This window comes from Balaenoptera physalus, assembly GCF_965194825.1.
Source record: "Balaenoptera physalus genome assembly, chromosome: 3".
Classification (NCBI taxonomy): Eukaryota; Metazoa; Chordata; class Mammalia; order Artiodactyla; family Balaenopteridae; genus Balaenoptera; species Balaenoptera physalus.
In genome coordinates, this window is record NC_138890.1 from 48,828,977 (window position 1) to 48,838,387 (window position 9,411).

The 9,411-nt window shown below is 39.1% G+C and overlaps 1 protein-coding gene across 1 annotated transcript in view; it reads right to left on the bottom strand.

Moving 5' to 3' along the window:
* LOC309657791 (uncharacterized protein) overlaps positions 1-9,411 on the bottom strand; it is a 689,801-nt gene that overhangs the window by 295,218 nt on the left and 385,172 nt on the right. The window lies entirely within an intron of this gene.

The following is a 9,411-nucleotide window of genomic DNA, read 5'->3' on the forward strand; positions in this document are numbered from 1 at the left end:
CCTTATCTAAGGTGTGAGAGAAGGTCTTTTCAGGAAAGTGATGTGTGACCTAAAACCTGAAGAATGAGTAGAAGGAACCAGGTCAATGGATGACACCAAGACTGGGAAGCAGAGTATGTGATTTGTGATTGTTGCTTCCTAAAAGATATACAATTATATCTTCCAGGTTGTCCATTTTATTGGCATAGAGCTGCTTGTAGTAGTCTCTTAGGATGCTTTGTATTTCTGCGGTGTCTGTTGTAACTTCTCCTTTTTCATTTCTGATTTTATTGATGTGAGTCCTCTCCCTCTTTCTCTTGATGAGTCTGGCTAAAGGTTTATCAACTTTGTTTATCTTCTCAAAGAACCAGCTTTCAGTTTTATTGATCTTTGCTATTGTTTTCTTCATTTCTATTTCATTTATTTCTACTCTGATCTTTATGATTTCTTTCCTTCTGCTAACTTTGGGTTGTGTTTGTTCTTCTTTCTCTAGTTCCTTTAGGTGTAAGGTTATGCCCTTTATTTGAGATTTTTTTTGTTTCTTGAAGTAGGATTATAAAAAAAAAGTTGCTATATAAGCATTATTAACCCCATTTTATAGATGAAGAAACTGAGGCAGAGAACAGTAAATAACTTGTCCAGGGTCATACGGCTTGTAAGTGACAGAGGAGAGATTTGAGCCAAGGTCCAGCTGCCTGCACGGAGCTGGTGCTCTCCATCGTCCTGTTACTCACCCCAGAGGGTGGCTTCAGAGATAACAGAGACATTTTGTAAAGTAAACCTAAATCCATAAATAAAAGGCTTGTGATTATTCATAAAAAAAAGATATACAATTATAGCTTACTATTATATGGAAAAACAAGCACAGTTTTTTCCTTGTTGATCAACAGAAAAGAATAAAACAAAGGGAAGTCAAACTTGATATAAAGAAGGAGCTTTGAAACACAGAGCCAACAAGAGAGCTGTGGTGATTTCAAGGTCAAGGAGACAGTACAGCAGAGACAGGGGAAAGAAAATGAACAGCTTACGTTGTTGTAGAGTGGGTGCCTTCAACAGAGGAGAGTTGAAGGCTACACTCTCCAAATTCTTTCCCAGCCCTGAGCCTCTGTAATTCTAACTGGAATCAGGGTTGCCTTGTCTCCCAGCAGCAATCCCAGCAGGAGGGCAAAGCCAAACAAGGAAAGGCAAGTTAATCTCCATAACCAGCCCTCCTCAGCCCAGCAAAGTTGGCTTTCAAGGCTTTTCTCTCTCTTTTTAATTGGCCACCCCTCCCACACAGCTGTGTTCTTCAAGCTGTTCTAGTCCTTCCTCTTGTGGAGGAAATGATACGAGAAATGAATGAATCCATATTTATGTAATAATGACTCTATCCTAATTCTTCCAGGCATATCTACTGGTGACAGAATGGCAGAATTGTTAAGAGTCTAAGTCTAGAATCAGAAAGGTCTGGATCGAATCACAGTCTCACCAGTTATAAGTTGTATGATCTTCGCCATCTCTCTGAACCTCATTTTCCCATATTTAACATGGGAATAATTACTGTAGATATTCTGTGTGTGCATATCCTACATGGTTGTCATGAGTAATAAATGAGATAATGGACATTAAGTGCTTTATATCTTGCCTGGCATAGTATAATCCCTCAACCCAGTCAACATTTTTATTATTAATAAGAGGACCTCACTAAAAAGATAACACTTTACTTGAAGGAACCCACATTATAATGGTGACATTTTAGGCACTGAAATAAGGAAGGTAGCGATATTCTAAGAGTCAAGTAATCAATGGCTATTGATTTGTAAAGCAAAGCTTACTATGGCAATATTGTCTAGTACACAATTTGTTATTAATGCATCTATAGTCTGAGAAGGGTTGAGTAATTTGCCCAAAGGCACTCATAGTGTAATGGAGGTTTCATTAGAACACAGGCAGTTCTGACACCAGAGCCCAGAAACCTATGCAATTTCAATTAGTTCTAGCTAAGCCAGCTGTAAAACAAACCCACTGCTTCAAAAAAAAAAGGCAATATAGCATAGAGGTGATGTGTGAGTCAGACTTCCTGGGTTCACCTAAGTTTTCCACCTACTTCATTCTAAGTTTTCCACCTACTAGCTTGCTGTCTTCAATTTATTTAACCTTGTTAAGCCTTGGTTTCTTTATCTGTAAAATATGAGACACAATAATAGTACTTGCCTGTTTCATTTTCATGAGAATCAAATCACATTCTTAGCTGAATGCCTAGCCCATAATAAGTGATAATATTTTAAAACTAGAAAACTTTAAAAGTTAGGTAAACCTTAAAAACCATCTCTAGTTCCTGGATTTATAATGAGATCAAGCTAGAGGACCAAGAAGTAAAAAACCTTGCTCAAAGTTATCTAGATCGTTAGAAGGTGCTGTTGTAACCCCCAATCCAGTTCTCCTTAGTGTCATGAATTGCGTCTGACTCATCCTGCAATATCTCAATTGTCTAGTGCTCCAGGGGTGCAGGAGAGGAAATGAAGGAAAGGATGAATGTACGGAGTAAAGGAGGGAGAAACAAAGGCAAGAAGAGAGGCTCCCCAGAGGAGCCCATGGTCTAGTTTGAGCAACTCCAATCACACTGAACTTCCAGATCTTGTTCTGATCTCAGCATTAATGATTTTCTCTAGTAGCACTCTTCTCCAGGCTGCAGCCAGTTCCTTTCCTATTCTTACTGCTGTCAGCTGCTGTACAACTTCTCAGCAGAAGCTTGGAGATAGGGAGATTCTAACGCAGGGGGCACTAGTTGGGATCTGGCAAACAGTGAAGTCTAAAATTGAAGTTAAAACCTGCTGCATAAAAGACTCCACTTCTTTCACTTCACTGCCCCTGTTCACCCTTTGGACACTGGAAGGGCTCTGCACACAGATGCTTGCTGTGCCATTAAGCATGCAGGGATAACACTGCCAGTCCTCCATCCACGTGCCAAGAAGATAAGTTGCATGGTGACAGAGGGTCTTTTCTGGTTCATTAAGAGGAACAGCGATTTTCCATTATTCTTGAATTTCTTAAACATTGAATGTTTTATGTGATAGCTTTAAAAGCATCACCATTGCACAATGGATAACGTCTCTGAGTATAAGTCCTTTCCATACTTTATTTTCTTTAAATGACCAACCAAGTTAATATGTTTTCAGAGAACAAATAATACTGTTTCAGTCACTTTTTTTTTTGGCTGTGCCACATGGCTTGTGGATCTTAGTTCCCTAACCAGGGATTGAATCTGGGCCCTGACAGTGAAAGCACCAAGTCCTAACCACTGGACCACCAGGGAATTCCCTGTCACTTTTTTTTTTTTTTCAATCCAAATTTCCATCAGATCCCAGGTTTTAAGATAAGAATGAGTTAACAAAGAGAGTAAAAGAGATGAATATGCAAAGCTGTATTTTCTGTGAGCTTCAATCTACCAGTTACCACAACTCTCATGCCCTTCTCAGCTGTGAAAGTCATTTTCTTACTGTCTGTTTGCATTTCACTTCTACCCAGTTGAGAGCTATACAGGATGGGGACCAACACAGATATCAGAATTAAGTGGCCATTTTAGTATTTGTATCAATGTTGCTTTTGGTCCAGCTTTCCTATCTGCATAATTATGACCAAAATAAGCATGGTTAAGTGTCCTGAAAAAGAATCTCTTTCTAAGCTTGCTTTACTTACCTATGCTTTGTTTGAATTTGGTTGAATCTAAATTCCTTATTTTTTTTAATTTTTATTTTACATTGGAGTATAGTTGATTTATAATGTTGTGTTCATTTCAGGAGTACAGCAAAGTGATTTAGTTATACATATTCATATATCTATTCTTTTCCAGATTCTTTACCCATATAGGTTATTACAGGTTATTGAGTAGAGTTCCCTGTGCTATACAGTAGGTCCTTGTTGATTACCTATTTTATATATAGTAGTGTGTATATGTTAATCCCAACCTCCTAATTTATCCCTCCCCCAACCTTCCCCTTTGGTAACTATGTTTTCTAAGTCTGTGAGCCTGTTTCTGTTTTGTAAATAAGTCCACTTGTATCATTTTTCAGTGACTCTAAATTCCTGATCTGCCTCTTATTCAAGGGTTGCAAACTACATTTTTGTCTCACTTGCTTGATCCTCTGAACTTCTGTCTCTTTCATTGTGTGATAATGTAATCTGCACAACAACATTCTCCTTGACAATCGATCTACACACCCTCCAAGGCTCTAGATCAGTGTCGCTTTCCAATAAGCATTAGTTAACTACATTTGGCTGAAGTGCTTTTTATATATGTATCAACCCACCTTAATAAACCAGAATAATGGTAACAGCTAACATTCTTTGAGCATCTCTATATGCCAAGCACTGTGCAAAGCATTTTACTTGGATTACCCCAACAAAACCTTACAATAGCCATATGGGGTAGGCACTATCACTGTGCCCAGGAAACTAAAACTAAGAGAGGTTGAGTAGACCAGCAAATGATGGAGGTGGATGCTTAAGTCATGAGAGTAGAGCCCTCATGAATGAGATTAGTGCTCTTAGAAAAGAGCCCCACAGATCTCCCTAGTCCCTTCCACCACATGAAGACACAGTGAGAAGCCAGCAGTCTGAAACTTGGAAGACGGGCTTCACCAGAACCCAACCATGCTGGCACCTGATATTGGACTTTCAGACTCTGTAAGTATGAGAAATAAATTTCTATTCTTTATAAGCCATGCAGTCTGTGCTATTTGTTAATAACATGAACACAGAGGCAGCCTGAACAGACTAAGACTTTCCAGAGAAAGTCTGGAGAACCAGGATCTGAAGATGGGCAAGAACCAGATTGTTCCCCACAGGCATGGTCTCTTTGAGACCCTGACACAGGCAAATGCACCTCTGGGCGCTTGCTCTGCTGCTACTAACTTCTGATTCTGCCACCATCCAAACTGTACTTGCGTCTCTGCTTTACTCTCTCAAAATATCTCAGTAGGTAGGAGCACTTAGCTAGCAATCTTAAATCCTATGCCTATACTCAGGGAGTGGGGAGCAGTCCTAGCACTTTTAGGAAGAAATGGGTCCCCCTTCCCACCAACAACCCCCAAAGGAGAATTCTCCCATAGCATGAAGGGTGTTCAAAGGCTGAATGGCCAAAAATATTAAATGTATGTGTAACTGTACAGCAATTGACTTGACTGTATCTCTGAGCAGATTGTGAGCCTCATGAGAGCAGGAGCTGGGCTGTCTTGGTCACTGAAGGATGCCTAACTCCTAATCTAAAGTCTATGTCATAACAGGTACCCAGTGAATGTATGATTAATGAACAAAAGAAAGAAATGGTTTTTGGGTGGTCTCTAGAAAAGGGGTATATTTAAGAGGATAAGAAAGAAGTAGGCCTTCTACATAGGGGCAATATCATGAACAGAGGGTCAGGAAGGCAGGAACCTTATAGGGGTGGGGGTGAAGAAAACGGTCTCAGTGAGCAGAGGTTCAGTAATAGATGAGACTAATCAATAAGATGGGGTCAAATTAAGGAGAGCCTTCCAGGCTTAGAAGCATAGGAAAGGCAGTGGAGGTGGGAGCCACTGTATGTTCTTTTTTGTTAACAGCATTTTTATGGTATAGTTGACCACTATGTTTAAAGTATAAAATTTGATAAGTTAAACAAAAGTATACACCTGTGAAACCATCACTATAATAAACACAATCAAGATAATGAACATACCCATTTCCTTGAAAATTTCCCCACGTCCCTTTGTAATTCCTCTTTCCTGCCTTTCCTCATTCCCTTCTTACTCTATCCCCAGGCAACCACTGATGTGTTTTTGGTGACTACAGTTTGCAATTCTGGAATTTTATATAAATGTAATATACAGTAAGTGCTCTTTTTGTCTGACTTCTTTTACTCGGCACAATTATGTTGAGATGCATCTGTACCAGTGAGTTTATCAGTAATTAAATTATTTTTATTGCTGAGTAGTATTGCATTGTATAGATATACTACAATTTGTTTATTCATTCAACTATTGATGGAAATTTGGATTTTTTCCAGTGTTGGCTATTATAAATGAACATATGAATGTTTGTATATGAAGCACTACATGAACATGCATTTTATTTCTCTTGGGAAAATACCTAGGAGAAGCAAGGTTGGGCCATGTGGTAGTGGTAAGCTTAGCTTTTTAAGAAAGTGCGAAATTCTTTTCTAAGGTGGTTTTACAATTTGCATTCTCATCAGCAGTGTATGGGAACTCCAGTTGCTCCACATCCTTGCCAACACTTGCTATGGTCATTATTGTAATACCGTTAATTGGTATCAAAATTGTAGCCATTCTGAGAGGTATACAGTGGTATCTTACTGTGGTTTTGATTTGCATTTCCCTAATGAATAATGATGTTGAACATCCTTTCATATGCTTGTTTTCCATCTGTATACCTTATAAAGTGTCTTTTAAAATCTTTTGCTCATTTTAATTGGGTTGTTTGGTTTTACACCATTGAATTTAGATAGCTTTTAATAAATTCTGGAATCAAGCCCTTCATCCAGATTTTTCACAGTGGTAGTAGTAATAGTGACAGCAACAACAACAACAAGAACTAGTACTTATTTGGGGCTAATACTCTGCTACTTACTTCATGCACATTGTCTCAACACTTCCAACAATCCTATGAGGAAGATACCATAATTATTCCAGTCCTACAGGTGAGAAACCCAAGGCTTACAGAGATTAGGTAATGGTCAAGATCTCACTGCTAATAAGAAGTCGAGCGAGAACTTGAACTCCAAAATCCTTGCTTTTTATTTCATCTCCAGAGACTTAGGAAAATCAATCCTCAATAAAGCAAGCTCTCCAAGAAAAAACAATTAAATAGAAATATTTTTACTGTCAGAGAAAAAACTGTGTTTGTACAAATATTTTCCCATATACCTAGGAAATATTTTCCTAACATATCTAGGAGGTCTTTGAAGAACTTTGGACCTGAGTGTCCACAATCCATTTTGGAACAGAGAGTTCTGTTCCAGAACAAAATGGGTAAGGGTTAATCATAGCTTGGCTGTAAAGGAATGAAATTGGGTCATTTGTAGAGATGTGGATGTATCTAGAGACTGTCATACAGAGCGAAGTCAGAAAGAGAAAAACAAATATCGTATATTAACGCATATATGTGGAACCTAGAAAAATGGTACAGATGAACCAACCGGTTTGCAGGGCAGAAATTGAGACACAGATGTAGAGAACAAACATATGGGCACCAAGGGGGGAAAGTGTTGGGGGAGGGGGTGTGGGATGAGCTGGGAGATTGGGATTGACATGTATACAGTGATGTGTATAAAATGGATGACTAATAAGAAACTGCTGTATAAAAAAATAAAATAAAATTCAAAAATTCAAAAAAAAAAAAAATCGTAGCTTAGCTGTGCTTAGCATTCTTCCCTTAGCTGAGTACACCTGCATGAATCAACCATCAGTCAACAGCAATGTGAAAGGTATAATCTCAAGAGGAAGACAACATAAGAAATTGCGGTAAGGGCGCTTTAAAATTTGTTAAGGGAACAAACTGACATCTTCATGCTTCCTGGTAAAAGTGACGTAACTGTCCTTAGAAATAACTCATTCCACAGACTTTTGAAATTACCTTCATTTTCACTCAGTGTGTCCTGGGGTAGATGTTCATATATTCTACCCACCTTGTTACATGAACTCTTTAATTCAACAACTATTCCATGCCCATTTTTCTGCTTAGTACTGTAAAAAGATACAGAATACATAATAACAATTATGAAACATAATATTCAGGTGTTCTATTAAAAATATTTAAACACTGATATGGCAATGGACACTGGTCAATCAGACCAGTGCCTGCCAGAATTCCATGCTGATATGTACCAGAGAAATACTAGCCCTGCAACAAGCAATATCATATTATTATATTGTTTTGCAGGTTTCAAGAATTTTTATATCAAGTATCTCATTTGAATTTCATAAAAGGAAGCTAGGCATGATTACCCCCACTTCACATATAAAAATGATCAGAAAGGTAAATGATTTTTTTCCACTGTTTTTCAAAGCTAGTTAAAGGTAGAAATGAGAATTAAAATCAGGTGTTACGACTCATGATCCAAAAAAGTTGCACTCTTCCCCACAGTCTCTGGCTCTAAGGACCAAATGATCCTGTTGGAATAATGCACACACACTTAGTAGAGCAAATGTGTATTAAACACAGGTGCTTCAGATTCAGAGAAGGAAAGAGGAGGATCGAAGGTGTAACAATCCATCTTCCAAAAATGGTGGCAACTATTAAATATTTCTGTAATGAAGGAGGCTCCAGAGCTCCAGACATCCTCAATCAAATGCATCTTTGACATCCTGTCCCAACCTTGACACTTTCACACTAGTGCAAGCCTATAGAGCCTTGCTCCTCAAAGTGTGATACTCAAATCGGCCATCTCAGCATCACCTTGGCACACGTTAGAAATGCAGAATCTCAGCCCCCTGCCTCCCCTCCTCTCCCTGAGACCTACTGAATCTGAATTTTCACAATATCCCAAAGAGATCTGTAGGTACCTTAAAGTTTGAGAAGTACTACTCTAGATCACCAATCATTACTCAGATGAGCTATGGACATCCTCTAGTATGATTTCACAGTCATTATTCACCACCACCACCCAACTCAGCTCTTCCACTAAGTGCTCTGGAACTTACGGTCTGTACCAGAAAAATCCCCTGGTTCTTCAAACTTCTTTTTAGCTTCTCCATCACACAATGAACTGTGTGCTCATTATGAAACCAGGCTCCTTCCTGTGGAACTGCTTCCCCTGCAGGCCTCTCAAGTAAAGGTTGTTTTTCCTTCCACACTGCACAGAGCCTGGAGGTGAGGTTGGGCACCTTCCATGTTCCTCACAATCATTTATAGTCAATTATTTCCTCCTTCTTCCTTCAAAAATCCTGCCATTTTTGAAGCACCTGTCATCAAGCTCTACCAGCCATTATCCTGCCTCATTGCAGTCACGTGCCACTCTCCTTAGCTTCCTTAGTTACTGAAGACCTAATCTCAAATTTGCTGTCTCACTCTGCACCCTTTCTATACTACTCTCTCACTGCCATATCACTACTCTTCACCTCCTCTAGTCTACTACTATGTTTGCAGTCTTGACCTCCTCCACACCAATGTCATGGTCATCATCCAACCCCTGTGCTTCTCCACCCTTTACTACCCCACCTCCTGTTTTCTCCTTCACCCCCTTAGCCACCCAATACCGTGGCCATACACTAGACCTTGTTGTTACTAATAACTGCATCGCTTGTGAAATATTTTTTCAAACATCTGCTCTTATTTTCGCAGCTAAGTTAATTTTGTACCCTTCCTTCTTCTCTACAAATCATTGACCCTCACATTAGGACCTCCAGCCCACTGGACCCACCACTTCTCATTGTTCATTATCTGTCTCATGTCCTCAGTTCC